Below are 15,901 nucleotides of genomic sequence, written 5' to 3'. Positions count from 1 at the left end.
TGTTTGGGGTCAAGTGTCAGACCAAAACTAGGAGGGAAAGGGGCATAAATCAATACTTACTGTGTCCAAACCACTTACAAAATATTAGACTAGTTTAAACATGAAGGAGGGTGTGGAACTATTTAGGGTGCCAGAAAGGGGTTATAAATAGGAATGAATGGGTTGAATGTGAAAAAAGGGGAACATGTAAGTCTAGATAATCAGGAAACATTTCCTAATAGTGAGCAGTAGCTCACGAAAGCTTATGCTCTAATAAATTTGTTAGTCTCTAAGGTGCCACAAGTACTCCTTTTCTATTTTCTAATAGTGTGGATCTATTGCACTGTGCTCTAATCTCCCAATGAGAGTGGTGAACACTTGAATCATTTTGATCTGATCAGGTAAGAATGTTGAAGAACAGGCTGTAATGAATAAAAGCTGCCCATGTGTATTATAAAAATTCTATGCTGCAGTAAATAATTTTGAAGAAACAAAATCTTAATTAACTGAAGATTTATAGTTATAATGATCCACTTTACAGGTGTGCTCATTTCATTATTAGAATTTTTTTTAAACTGAGAGAGTTACAAAAAAGGCATGTAGAGACACTGACATGGAGAACATTGAATAGGACCATTCTCATTTAAGTTCACAATATAGAACAACGTATGATACTGCTATGAAATGATCTGTCCAGTCCAAGCCCAACTCCACATTTGAAACTAACCAAGGGTAGATACTCGCAGTCCTGGATTTACCTGGTTTCAGAAGGGGACAGTAACCAATTCCGAATCTAGGTGATGGTAACCCAGGAGTAATAACCAGTAGCTGCAGGGGAGGGAGACAAAGAGAGAAACACTGGGGAGGGGGGGCTCATAAAATATTTCCATTTTCACTTTGCTTTACTCAACTGTGTTTTGTTATGGCATCCTGGATGTTCTCTGATCATATGGATGCTATATCCAGTGCACTTTTGCATATACTTGAAGTTTTGTCATCATATTTGGTTTCAGTGTTTTATGCATGTATAGGGGGTGAGATTTTTACTTCTTGCCCTTAGTTCTAGTGGACTGAGAACAATAGTTTTTTCTACCTAGAACAATACAAAAGGTTCATTCATCATTGCATTGTCACTCCAGTCTCACTTCCTCTTGGGGAATCTTCTTAAGTAGCGAATTAGTGGCCTGATCTGCCTGCTCTTACTAATGTGAGTAGCCCTATTGAAGTCAATGCAGTTACTCATATGGTTAAGAATTGTAGGATTGGGTTTTACGGTTGCAATCATCTTTAGATCACTCAAAGGGTAGCAAATCAGGATTTCAATACAGATAGGAAGCTACCATCTTCCTGCTCTGTCAGATGATACTTAGACACAGGAAATGATTTTGGATCAGTTGTTTACTCCATGAAATTATTGTTGATAATAACACTTTGCATCTCTCTAGCATCTTTCTTCAGAGCATGTAAGAACATTACAAACATTTATTAAGCTTCCCAACACCCTTTGTGATGTCACTGTAACATAGCCGTTCTGCAAATGGGCTGAATTGAGACATGGTGCAGTATTGCCAACCCCAAATGTTCAAAAATTGTGAGTCAGACCCATCACAAACCATGAGATTGGCTTTAAAATCATGAGATTATATAAAAATAATAGATGTGGTGTTTTTATTTGCCTTCAGCTTTTTGAGTCTGTATGGTGCACTGGAGTCACATTTTGACGCTTTCTGCACAGCCACAAGAAAACTTACTTTTTTTTAAGAATGAAGGCTGAAATCATCACATATCCACTTGATTCCAGGAGATGGGGCTTTAAGGAAAGTAATAATTATCATGAGACTCATGACAAAACCAGCAATTCAGAGGCAAAGCTGGGAATAGGAAAATATGTTGGATTTGAATGTGTTTTGCTCTGTGGTGTGTATGGTGTCCTGGGAAGATCCTTTCTGTATTCCTGGGCAGGTCTTTGTGGCAAATGAAGACAAGCCTGCCTCCACAGAATTTACACAGGTTTTAAAATGTGCCCAGAGTATACCTGTACAGGACTCTAGGGCCCAGATTTCTGGTCCAGTCCAGTTGTGCTCAGCATAGTACCAGGGGCAGGGTGGCTGGGGGCTGGGGAGCAGGAGTTTCAGCAGCAAAGCTGCCTTTATGCCATTTGTTCATTCCTTGGACCATGGCACCAGCCCCCGCATAAGTAAGGCTTGATCTACTGGGAAAATTAGTTGTGTTAGAAAAAGTTTTAATTGACACATTGTAATTAATAACCTAACGTGCTAAGTGGTGATTAAAAATGTGCTAATTAAAACATATTAGAAGCTAACACATATTAAGAAAACACTTTTGTCTTAGGGTATGTCTACACTATGAAATTAGGTCAAATTTATAGAAGTCGAATTTTTAGAAAGCGGTTTTATACAGTCGATTGTGTGTGTCCCCACTTAAAACCATTAAGTCGGCAGAGGGCATCCATAGTACCGAGGCTAGCATCAACTTCCGGAGCGTTGCACTGTGAGTAGCTATCCCACAGTCTCCGCCACCCATTGGAATTCTGGTTTGAAATCCCAAGGCCTGATGGGGCAAAAAACATTGTCATAGGTGGTTCTGGGTATATGTCGTCAGGCCCCATTCCCTCCCTCTCTCCATGAAAGCAACGGCAGACAATCGTTTCGTGCCTTTTTTTATGGGTTACCCGTGCAGACTCCATACCACTGCAAGCATGGAGCCCACTCAACTCACCGTCACCGTACGCCTCCCGGGTGCTGGCAGACATGGGACTGCATTGCTACATAGCAGCAGCTCATTGCCTTGTGGCAGCAAATAGTGCAGTACGACTAGTAGCCGTCCTCATAGTCTCCTGGGTGCTCTTGGCCGGCCTTGGTCAGGTCGGTTGGGGCACCTGGGCAGACATAGGTGCTCCTGGCAGATCTCGGTGAGGTCTGTCAGGGGTGCCTAGTTGGACATGGGTGCTCCTGGTGGACCTTGGGAAAAGTCTGTCAGGGGCGCCTGCACATAAATGGGAGTGACTCCGGTCATTCTCTTCTTTAAGTTTTGTCCAATGGAGATTCAGTCCTGCCTGGAATATTGGCAGAGGGATAGCTCAGTAGTTTGAGCATTGGCGTGCTAAACCCAGGGTTGTGAGTTCAATCCTTGAAGGGGCCATTCTGCCTCAGGCTGCTCTCCCAAACAGCAGCCCTGTCTGCTGCCAGCCTACACCTCCTTCCATGAAAGCAACAGCCAACAATAATTTTGCACCTTTTTCCGTGCGGGCACCATATTGCTGTCAGCATCATCATCCACCAGCCGCTTGCTGCTGCCATTCTGCTCTCCTGCTCACTCCATACCATGGCAAGCATGGAACCCACTCAGATCACCGCGGCAGTTGTGACCGCTCTAAACACCACACGCATTATCATGCAGTATATGCAGAACCAGAACCTGCAAAAGCAGGCGAGTAGGCAACGGCAGCATGGTGCGGAGAGTAATGAGGACATGGACACAGACTTCTCTCAAAGTATGGGCCCCGGCAATTTGGACATCCTCGTGGCTCATGCCATGGAATGCCAATTCTGGGCCCAGGAAACAAGCACAGACTGGTGGGACGGCATAGTGTTGCAGGTCTGGGACGATTCCCAATGGCTGTGAAACTTTCGTATGTGTAAGGGCACTTTCATGGAACTTTGTGACTTGCTTTCCCCTGCCCTGAAGCACCAGAATACTAAAATGAGAGCAGCCCTCACAGTTCACAAGCAAGTGGTGATAGCCCTCTGAAAGCTTGCAACGCCAGACAGCTACCAGTCAGCCGGGAATCAATTTGAAGTGGTCAAATCCACTGTGGGGGCTGGTGTGATGCAAGTAGCCAACATGATCACTGAGCTGCTGCTATCAAGGGTAGTGATTCTGGGAAATGTGCAGGTCATAGTGGATGACTTTGCTGCAAAGGGATTCCCTAAATGTGGTGGGGCGATAGATGGAAAGTATATCCCTATCTTGGGACTGGACCATCAAGGCAGCCAGTACATAAACCAAAAGGGGTACTTTTCAATGGTGCTGCAAGCACTGGTTGGATCACAAGGGACGTTTCACAAACATAAATGTGGAATGGCCGGGAAAGGTACATGACGCTCACATCTTTAGGAACTCTGGTCTGTGGGAACAGCTGCAGCAAGGGACTTACTTTCCGGACCAGAAAATAACCGTTGGGATGTTGAAATGTCTATAGTTATCCTTGGGGACCCAGCTTACCCCTTAATGTCATGGCTCATGAAGCCATACACAGGCATCCTGGACAGTAGTCAGGAGCTGTTCAACTATAGGCTGAGCAAGTGCAGAATGGTGGTAGAATGTGCGTTTGGATGTTTAAAAGCATGCTGGTGCAGTTTACTGACTCATTTAGACCACAGCGAAACCAATATTCCCCTTGTTATTACTGCTTGCTGTGTGTTCCACAATATCTGTGAGAATAAGGGGGAGATGTTTATGGCGGGGTGGGAAGTTGAGGCAAATCGCCTGGCTGCTGATTACACACAGCCAGACACCAGGGCGGTTAGAAGAGCACAGCAGGGCGTGCTGCGCATTAGAGAAGCTTTGAAAACCAGTTTCATGACTGGCCAGGCTATGGTGTGAAAGTTCTGTTTGTTTCTTGATGAAAACCCCCGCCCCTTGGTTCACTCTACTTCCTTGTAAGCCAACCGCCCTCCCCTCCCCCCTTTGATCACCACTTGCAGAGGCAATAATGTCATTGTTGTTTCAAATTCATGCATTCTTTATTAATTTGTCATACAAATGGGGGGATAACTGCCAAGGTGGCCTGGGTGGGGTCGGGGAGGAGGGAATGATGGAAGGACAAGACCACACTACACTTCAAAACTTATTGAATGCCAGCTTTCTGTTGCTTGGGCAGTCCTCTGGGGTGGAGTGGTTGGTGCCCAGAGGACCCCCCCCCCCCACCGCGTTCTTGGGTGTCTGGGTGAGGAGGCTATGGAACTTGGGGAGGAGGGTAGTTGGTTACACAGGGGCTGCAGTGGCGGTCTGTGCTCCTGCTGCCTTTCCTGCATCTCAACCATATGCCGGAGCATATCAGTTTGATCCTTCAGTAGCCTCAGCATTGCATCCTGCCTCCTCTCATCACGCTGATGCCACCTCTCCTCTTCTCATCCCTCCTGTCCTCACATTCATTTTGTGCTTTCCTGGACTCTGACATTGTCTCCCTCAATGCATTGTGCTGGGCTCTCTCAGCGTTGGAGGCCTGCATGAGCTCAGAGTGCATTTTTTTCAGCTTCTAATCTTCAATACCCTCTGGGACGGAGATGATAGGAGGAGCATTGAAATATTTGCAGCTGCAGGAGGGAAAAAAAGGAGATTAGTCTTTAAAAAGAGACATTTTAGAAAATAATGGGTAGACTCTTTCACGATGAACCAAGCTGTTAACATTACGTAGCACGTGTGGTTTCTTTACAAGGTCGCATTTTGCCTCTGATATCGAGGGCTGCCAGCATGGTGTGAGAGATCACACATGCAGGGCCGGCGGGCAACAGAATTTGGCTTGCAAGCAGGCATGGTAAGCCAGAGTCTTTTGGCTTCTTTACCCTTCCTATCATGTGGGAATGGTTTCAAACAGCAGCACCCTCATTTCACATACCAAGCACCCATTGGGTTGGCCCTTTAAAAGGAGGGACTGCAGTTTTTGGGTTAACGTGCAGCACAAACCCAACTAAACCCCCCCCCCACGCCCCTCCTCCCCCAATTCTCTGGAATGATGGCTTCACCCCTCCCCACATCACGTGGGTAACAGCAGGGATGATTTCTGTTCAGCCACAGGCAAACAGTCCACCAGGAACAGCCACCTCTGAATGTCCCCTTCATAAAATTCCCCCATTTCAACCAGGTGACCATGAATGATATCACTTTCCTGAGGATAACACAGAGAGATAAAGAACGGATGTTGCTTGAATGCCAGCAAACACCGGGACCATATGCTGCCATGCTTTCTTATGCAATGATTCCAGATTACATGCTGCTGGCCTGCCGTGGTAAAGTGTCCTACCATGGAGGATGGAATAAGGCTGCTCTCCCCAGAAACCTTTTGCAAAGGCTTTGGGAGTACATCCAGGAGAGCTTCATTGAGATGTCCCTGGAGGATTTCTGCTCTATCCCCATACACGTTAACAGACTTTTCCAGTAGCTGTACTGGCCGTGAATGCATCCCAAGTCATCAGGGCAAATTAATCATTAAACATGCTTGCTTTTAAATGGGTGTATTATATTTACAAAGGTACACTCACCAGAGCTGTCTTCTCTGCCTTCAAGGTCCGGGAGCCTGGATTGGGAGGGTATTGGCTCCAAGGTGATAAACAGTTCCTGGCTGTTGGGGAAAACAACTTGCCTGGTGTGTTCTATCTTCAACCTACCGCTTCTCCTCATCTTTCTTGTCCCCAAAATCCTCATCCCTGTTGCGTAAGACTCCCCCCTTGCAGGAGTCCACCTACAGGGGTGGGGCAGTGGTAGAAGCACCCCCTAGAATTGCATGCAGCTCATCATAGAAGCAGCATGTCTGGGGCTCTGACCCCGAGTGGGCATTTGCCTCTTGGGTTTTTTGGTAGGCTTGCCTGAGCTCCTTAAGTTTCACTCTGCACAGCTGCGGGTCCCTGTGATAGCCTCTGGCCTTCATGCCTTTGGAGATTTTTTCAAATATTTTTGCATTTCATCTTTTGGAATAGAGTTCTGATAGCATGGATTCGCCTCCCCATACAGCGATCAGATCCAGTACTTCCAGTTCGGTCCATGCTGGAGCTCTTTTGTGATTGTGGGACTCCATGATCACCTGTGCTGAAGAGCTCACCACACTGGCCAAACAGGAAATGAAATTCAAATGTTTGCGGGGCTTTTCCTGTCTACCTGGCCAGTGCATCTGAGTTGAGAGTGCTGTCCAGAGCGGTCACACTGGAGCATTCTGGGACAGCTCCCAGAGGCCAATACTGTCAAATTGCGTCCACACTACCCCAAATTCGACCCAGCGAAGTCAATTTCAGTGCTAATCCACTCATCAGGGAGGAATACAGAAAATAGTTTTAAGAGCCCTTAAAGTCAGAAAAAATGGCTTCGTAGTGTGGACGGGTGCAGGGCTAAACCGATCTAATGCTGCTAAATCCAACCTAAACTTGTAATGTAGACGAGGGTTTAAATAGTTTAAGACAGTTTAAACAGTGCCATAATGAGGAAGCAAGCCTGCATCAGGCCTGGTCTACACTTAAAAACTGGAACAATCTAGCTACGAATGCATCCGATGAAGTGAGCTGTAGCTCATGAAAGCTTATGCTCTAATAAATTTGTTAGTCTCTAAGGTGCCACAAGTACTCCTTTTCTTTTTGCAAACCTAGCTACGGTCACTCGGAGCTGTGAAAAATGTCATGCCCTGAGCACCTTAATAAGGGCAACCTAACCCCAGGTGTAGATGTGGCTAGGCCAAGGGAAGAATTCTTCTGTCAGCTTAGCTACCATCGCTCAGGGAAGTGGATTACCTACATCCATGTAGAAAGCATCTATGCTGCAGCGGTCCAGCTGTGCCACTGTAGCTTAGGCATACCCTCAGTGACAATATTTGCTCTCAGATGCGTTCCTCCCCTCTTATTCTTCTGTTGCTATAACTGAAGTACATAGCAGGCAATGCCTGCTTCCCAAGCTCTGGGCCAAGCCAGTCATCTGGGAGGATCTTTGTTTATTCAAACCAATTTGCCTAACCCTTCTGAAAACCTGCGGATGGATGAACCACAAACAACTAACAAAGAGCTCCAGCAGTAATTGATAGCCCTGGGAGGGTAACAGATACCATTGTCAGGGATCATAACATCACAGCTGCAGAGGCCTGAGGGAAAAGGAGCCACCTGAAGAGCTGACAGCTGAGATGGGGAATTAATGGTTACTTTGTAGGCACTTTACATTAGCAGAAAATAAGCCCAACATAAGGGACCTCCCCTACCCGTGGATTGCCACTCCCCATTCCAGTCCTAGACAGTCCTCCCCATATCCCCTTGTAAGGGAGAGTGCTGGGGCAGGCCACTGGAGGGCCTTTTACAGTCTGGCTAATAATCTGTAATGTATTTATCCTCACAACACCACCCCTGCAAGGTGGGGAAGTGCTATGTTTTTTTACAGTTGGAGAACTGATGCCCAGATCCTCAAAGGCATTTAGACTTCCATTTCACTGGCCATTAGGAGCCTAAATAATTTTGGGTGGGTCTGGGCCTCAGTGACTTGCTCAAAGTCACACAGGAAGATTGTGGCAAACCTGGGTCTGCCGAGTCCCAAGCTAACACCCTAATCACTGGACTATGCTTCCTGCCTTTAGCCTTAGGCCTGCTCTAAACAGTGCCAGGAGGCAACCCAAAACCCCCAGTAGCCCTAAGACATGAGGGAAGCAAGCTGCCCCTTCAGTTGTCTTGCCAAGCTCAGCATCAGCACAGAGATGAATTGAAAGAAGTGGGGTGGGGGGGTTAGGTGAGGAGTGCCTATGTGCCAGGTCCAGAGCCAATGAGAACAATGCAAATAATCCTACTGCATGGTAGCCCAGAATAGGAAGATCCTAGTGGTCTCCGCAGAATTAAGAAGACAGTATAATACATGACAATTGAACTGGGATGGGGGGAATCGGAGCATAAGGGTGGGGTGGATCAGTGGACCAGAAGGTGGCATTAGAAAAGGTTCAGAAAAGGGTGATGGAAATGATGAGGGTTTGGAACGGGTCACGTATGAGGAGAGATTAAAAAGACTGGGACTTTTCAGCTTGGAAAAGAGGAGACTAAGGGGAGATACGATAGAGGTCTATAAAATCATGAGTGGTGTGGAGAAAGTTAATAAGGAAAAGTTATTTTCTTTTTCCCATAATATAAAAACTAGGGGCCACCAAAAAAAATTAATGGGCAGCAGGTTTAAAACAAATAAAAGGAAGTTCTTCTTCACTCAGCGCAAAGTCAATCTGTGGAACTCCTTGCCTGAGGAGGTTGTGAAGGCTAGGACTATAACAGGGTTTAAAAGAGAACTAGATAAATTCATAGAGGTTAAGTCCATTAATGGCTATTAGCCAGGATGGGTAAGGAATGGTGTCCCTAGCCTCTGTTTGTCAGAGGGTGGAGATGGATGGCAGGAGAGAGATTACTTGATCATTACCTGTTAGGTTCACTCCCTCTGGGGCACTTGGCATTGGCCACTGCTGGTAGACAGGATACTGAGCAGGATGGACCTTTGGTCTGACCCAGTATGACCATTCTTATGTTCTTATGAAGGGAAAATGGGGAGTGGAGAAAAAACAGAATCAACCTTCATTCTATTCACTAATTTATTCAAAATCAGGATCATTAGAATTCTCTGTAACAACAATACAGAAGAGTTAAACCCCTGGGATTCATCTTCCCAGCTACAGTTGCACCTATAAATAAGGCTATGTCTACACTACCACGTATGTCAGTATAACTTATGTCACTCAAAGGTGTGAATATTTCACTCCCCTGAGCAACCTATGTTACACTGACATAAGCACTAGTGTGCATAGCGCTATGTCAGTGTAGCTTATGCCACTCACGGGGGTGGAATTTTAAGCCGACGGGAGAGCTCTCTCCTGTCAGCATAGAGCATCTTCACCAGACTCAAGGCAGCTGCGCAGCTGTATTGGTACAGCTATGCCGCTGCAGTGCTGTATGTGTAGACGAGGCCTAATAGGAAACAGTTGGGATCTCATGCAAGAGACATGCACAGCTGAGACATTTGTTATACCTAACCACCTAATATCCTGCTTCATGTAATCAATGGGAGTCTTGACATTGGCTTCAACGGATGCAGAATCAGACCCACATGATATGAATCCATAACAAGGAGTCAGTTAGATTTCAGGGCTAATCACATACAGTACAGTGAACATTAACCTGTCACTAAGTTAAATCTGAAAAGCTTTTCTTGTCCTGTCTGTTCCTGAGAGTTGAACTGCACAAGTTGTGGGAAGCAGGTCTCTTGGAGCACTGTGGAGCATTCCTGGAGGTTGGACTAGAGACTACTTTATGCATGCCAGACCCCTGCCTTTGCATGAATAACTACAAATGTCCTCTCCACAATAATGGAGCTATAGTAAAGTCCAGACATCTGTTTCTGGATGACAATTGCCAGTGGTTAAAACCAGAAGTGGAAAAGGTTTGGGTCCTTCTCATTGATGTACATTGTGCATAGCTATTACAGTGAAGGAAGTAGTAGAAACCTATGTAGTTTGCTGTGTAATCTAATCTAATTTAAAATTGAACCAGATTTTCACTACAAGTGGAGACCTTACTGAAACCAAATTCCACTGTACAAAAGTCTTATCTTTCAATTAGAAACCTATCATTTTAAAAGATATAGTGACATCAGCTCCAAAGAAGGGGCACATAGTGATCCTACCAGTGTCCATTGGTTTGCAAGGAGAGGGAACCTGATTGGAATCCTCCTTGATCTGTTCTCTGTATCTGACCAAGACAGGCTTGGAGAGAAATGGGCTCTGCAGAGATTTGTTCAGAACTAGAAATTATAGATATAATGTGTGTGTGCATGCACGCAGGCATACACCTTTGCCCTCCATTGTATGGAATCAGAACAATATAGCTGTATATCATTGGCCTTATTCTGCAGATGACACAAAACTTGGGGTAGTAATAAATAATGAAGAGGACAGGTCACTGAGATGGAGTGATCTGGATCACTTAGTAAGTTGGGCTGAAGCAAACAATATGTGTTTTAACATGGCTAAATGTAAACGTACACACCTAGGAACAAAGAATGTAGGCCATATCATTCCCCATAAGCATTCATGGAGGCTGGATTAGAGATACTTTATGCATGTCAGACCCCTGTCTTTGCTTGAATGTCCTGTGCCCTGGTTTTCCCCACCCCTTTCTATTTCCAGTTCTTACTCTCCCTTGAGAATTGCCATTTCTCCTGGAGGTTATGATGGTTCGGTGATTTGCATCAATGTTCATTAGGGATAAATCCACCCAAAGGGAGAACTGGAACCTAGATCTTCAGAATTGCTGTGTGAATCTACTGCTGTTAAACCTCATGCTGGGCAGCTGGAAATGTGCCTGTCAGATCAGCATCACCACAAGTAACATCACTGTTATACCCACTATGCTCAAGTGAAAAGGTGAATAAACTCACCTGCAGGACAACACCTAATCTGTGGGTGTGATGGCATTGGGCTACCTTCTGTTGGAGCAGAAGCCAGCAGAGCAAGAGGATCAGCACCTTCTTTGGCATGGTTGGTAGGGAAAGGTGTCAGGAGAGGAAGAGAAGCAAGGAATGCAGTGTCTGTATGAGTGAAGCTTGAACCATAGTTAAATAAACTCCCATACAGCTCAGAGGCTCAGAAGAGAGAGAAATATTCTGGCACTTTGAAGTTTTGCATAAGGGGACACAGCTGACACTGAGGAGTAACTGCTGTGCCGGACCCATGATGTCACTGATGGTCAAAGTTACCCTGAGGCTGTTCTGTCTCAACTGCCTCCTGAATCCTTTCGGAGACTGAGGCCTGGTCTACTAAACATTTAGGCCATCATTGATATAGTGCTGAGAGGTGTGAAAAATCCACACCCCTGAGCACCGTAGTTATGCTGACCTAAATCTCAGCATAGACGCGTCTAGGTCAATGGACGAGTGCTTCCATTGATACAGCTACTGTCGCTCAAGGAGGTGGTGCTTTTACAAAAAAGAAAAGGAGTTCTTGTGGCACCTTAGAGACTAACAAATTTATTTGAGCATAAGCTTTCGTGAGCTACAGCTCACTTCATCAGATGCATTTCGTGAGCTGTAGCTCACGAAAGCTTATGCTCAAATAAATTTGTTAGTCTCTAAGGTGCCACAAGTGCTCCTTTTCTTTTTTGTGAATACAGACTAACACGGCTGCTACTCTGAAACCTGTGCTTCTACAGTGGTCATGTCTACACATACAGTGCTGCAGTGGCACTGCTATACCGATACCGATGCACCATTACAGCACGTATGGTGTAACTTATGTTGCTCAGGGGGGTGGAATATTCACACCCCTGAGTGACATAAGTTTTGGTGTAGACATAGCCAGTGATAGAAAAAGCACTCTTGTTGCTGTAGGCTGAGGTTATGTCTACACTATCAAGTATGTTGCTATATCTTATGTCGCTCAAGGGGATGATTATTCCATCCCCTGAGCGACATAAATTACACCAACATAAGCATCGGTGTGGAGTTATTCTAGATTTACCTTAGTATAAATGAGTACAGAATTTGGCCCAAAGTTCTCTTACTCGTGCAGCCCAGATATTAAACACTAGGTCTCTGCTTCCTACAGATGCAACAGGGTGTTCAAGGAGACCTAGTGATGAGAAGTTATGGGGATGAGGGGCAATGGTGCCAATTCAGATATTTCTTGAAGGGTGGGGCAAATTGTAGTCCTTGCCCCAAGCAGGGCCCCATTCTGATTCACCCCACCAAAAAAAAAAAAATTGAGTGGCATTGTAACCCTGTGCCATTGGGGAGGAATATTTGTTTCAGTCAGTGTGGGACCTTGGAACCATGAATTAAAAAAGTGAGCAAACCAGTGTTTCCAGCTGTGATGAGAAACTGACAAGTTGACCTCATCTTGCCTGACTGGTTCTGTTACATAACTGCTAATGGCCCTAGGGAGAAGACACTGGGAGAAAGGAGAGGAAATGTTTTTCCTCTTGCAGTGAAAGGGGATGGGAATGGAGAATTGTGCCTGCACTGCAGAGTAGATTCTCACTAAACTAGCATATGTCAGCCCAGCATGACTATGGCTGAGCTCCCTGAAATAGCTTGAATCCGGCTAGTGCAGGTACAAATAACAGTGAAGACAGTGCAATGTAGGCTGCAGAGTGGGCTAGTGAGCTGAGTATGTACCCAGGATCTGTACCATGCTTATACTACTAACTGTGCTGAAGCCTGCAATAATAGCTTTTGGTACCTGCACTAGCTGGATTTAAGCAGGCTCAGGTAGGTTATCTCATGCACAGTTTTGCTGTGTAGATATGTCCTACATCCCTGTAATCACTCTCCTGAACTTACACTCCAGCTGCCCTCGCTGCCTGCTGAATGCCTAGCTTCAATCCTCCCATTGCCCTTGCTGGTGACCTGGGGTCACCCTCTTTGTATTGCCTTGTCTCTCTGCTAATGGCTCCATATTATCCCATGTTGCCAAGTCTCCCTGCTGACTGGTGGTGTTACACTCCCCTTGCTCTCTCCCATTTTCTCACTAGCTGGTGTTGTGTGCTTCTCTCACTGTGTCACATTGTCTCATTGGGTAAATCCCATTTTTCATGGGCTACATCCTCTCTCTTGAATCGAGCAGGAGTGTTATGAGGCTGAAATAAAAGGAGGGTAAATAACAAAACGTATTTCCTTCTCCACAAACCCAGAAAAATCAGGCAGATTGAAATTGCTTCTCTTAGCCTCACAGACTGTTACTTCTATTTGTATAGACTTGGTTATTGTAACTTATGGATGGATTCCTCACCTCATCCTATCCTTATCCCCTGTCTGTCTGCAGGTCTGGAGAGAAAAGCACCCCATCGCCCCATTTCTCCCCCAATCACAAGTTCTTGTCCTGCATATCATAAGGTTGGTCATATTTCTGGGGTAGAAAGAAGTGCCATCTCTAAGAATGAAAGAACTAAAAGGAACTTTTGTTAGCTTCTGGTGCCACTCTGTGGGCCTGACCTGCATCACATTTCATGCAGTTTCACAAAACTTGTTCACCTCCTGTGTTGCTGTTTGAATGTCTTTCCCCCAAATTACCACGAATTAAAACAGGCAAGGCGATGGTGAGAGGAGTTTAGAAAGGGATCTTACTGACAGCTAATAGCTTCAGTGCTTGAGTCCCAGTGCACATGTGGTGCCCAGCACAAGGCTTTCCCTTGCGTTTTCCTTTGGACATTTTTCCAGTGTCATTTACTGAGGCAAATGCATTTGCTGAAGAGTGAAATGGGGCAAAGGAGAGAAAGTTCAAAGGGGAGACTATGGAGCCAGATATCTGGGAGTTAGACTGACCCATGCTGTCCCTTCTAATTCTATGATCTTCTGAGTTTGGAGCTGAAATCTACCAATTATTCAGGGTTTGTCTGACCTAGAGCAAAGGCTCACCAGAGGAGTGAAAGAGGTTGCCTCTTGTTCCCTAACAATCATCCAGTACATTTATAAGGGACACCGAGTTTTTAATATTCATAGATATGCAGTTTTTTTAAGATAGCATTAAAATGAATGCATTTCCCCACAGATACAAACAGATACCTGTACTGTCCATCACCATAACTTGAAAATGAAAAATGAAAGAACAAAAGTAAAGCCTTCCTGAGAGAGCCGTGTGTGTGTGTGTGTGTGAGTGTGAGTGAGTGAGAGAGCTAGAGAGAGAATTGCTGCCTCTCTCTGCAGACAGCAGAGTTCTTAGGGATTTAAAGACACATTACACAGAAAACAAAGATATAACAGTCACATAGCCAAATGAGCCACAGTTGTAAGTACATCTCAATTCATTTAAATCAGTATTACTGGAAAGTTGCCATTACCAAACCTTGTGGAAGAAGAGAAAAAGAAATAGACAATTTAAACTGAAATTGGACTAATTTGAATTTATTATTTTGAAAAGGGTAAAGAACTTGAATGCCAGGTATTATTGAAAGATTTATGGAGAATTCTTCTTCAGATGTATGAATGTTTCAAAATGTACAATCTGAGTGCTGGGTATTAGGCCATGATTTCTTATGGTATCATTTAATTTCTTAGTGTCTGCTCTTTGTTATTTGAAATTATGACTTCCCATTTAAGCTCCACTTGAGAAACACTGGGCCTGATCCTGCAACATTAAAGCTAAAAAGCGTATACCAATGGGAACAGGATCTGGGCTGGGAAGCAGCTTGTCCATTGCTAAAATAAGAATTGGGAGCCCAGAACTAATTTTCCAGTTGAATGTATTATGGAGACGTGTTTTATTAGGCTGATTTGTTTAAGACTTATGGATAGGAGTTCAATTAAAAAGGATATTAAAATGTTTCAGGACCATGTTTAATTTTTAAAAATAGATTCATGGAGCTGTAGATTCATAGAATTTAAAGCCAGAAGGGGTCCTTAGATCAGTGGTTCCCAAACTTGTTCTGCCGCTTGTGCAGGGAAAGCCCCTGGCAGTCCGGGCCGGTTTGTTTACTTTCCATGTCCGCAGGTACAGCCAATCGCGGCTCCCAGTGGCCGCGATTCACTGCTCCAGGCCAATGGGAGCTGCTGGAAGCTGCGGCCAGTACGTCTCTCGGCCCGTGCCACTTGCAGCAGCTCCCATTGGCCTGGAGCAGCGAACCACGGCCAGTGAGAGCTGCAATCGGCTGAACCTGTGGACATTGCAGGTAAACAAACCTGCCCAGCGCGCCAGGGGCTTTCCCTGAACAAGCGGCGGAACAAGTTTGGAAACCACGGCCTTAGATGACCAAGTCTGACTTCCTGTATAACACAGGCCATTAAATTTCACCCAGTGACCTGTTTTCATTGAAGTATATAAATAAAAACCATTTGAAAGGCAGGAAATGTGGACTCAAAATTCCACAAACATCTTTAGCATTGATTCTGGATCAACTCCAGCGGTGATACTGGTATAACATGTATTACATAGGAACACATATATGCCTAAAACTAAGGCCTGGTCTAGGTCTCACTGAAGTCAATGACATAACTTCCATGGTCTCCAGTGCTGATGGATCAAGCCTATAAGCAGGACAGGGCTGTGGCCATATGTTAGAGGGGACAGCCAGATGACTTCAGCCCTGCAAGAAGTCCAAACCTGAAGTATGGACAGTAGGTGGGATGCCAGAGAACTGTGTGACCCCACAGTTGCAGAGGGTTTTGGGAGCTCAGGATGTGGAAGAAAGGCAGG

This window comes from Dermochelys coriacea, chromosome 1, assembly GCF_009764565.3.
Source record: "Dermochelys coriacea isolate rDerCor1 chromosome 1, rDerCor1.pri.v4, whole genome shotgun sequence".
Lineage (NCBI taxonomy): Eukaryota > Metazoa > Chordata > Testudines > Dermochelyidae > Dermochelys > Dermochelys coriacea.
This window is presented reverse-complemented; position numbering follows the sequence as displayed.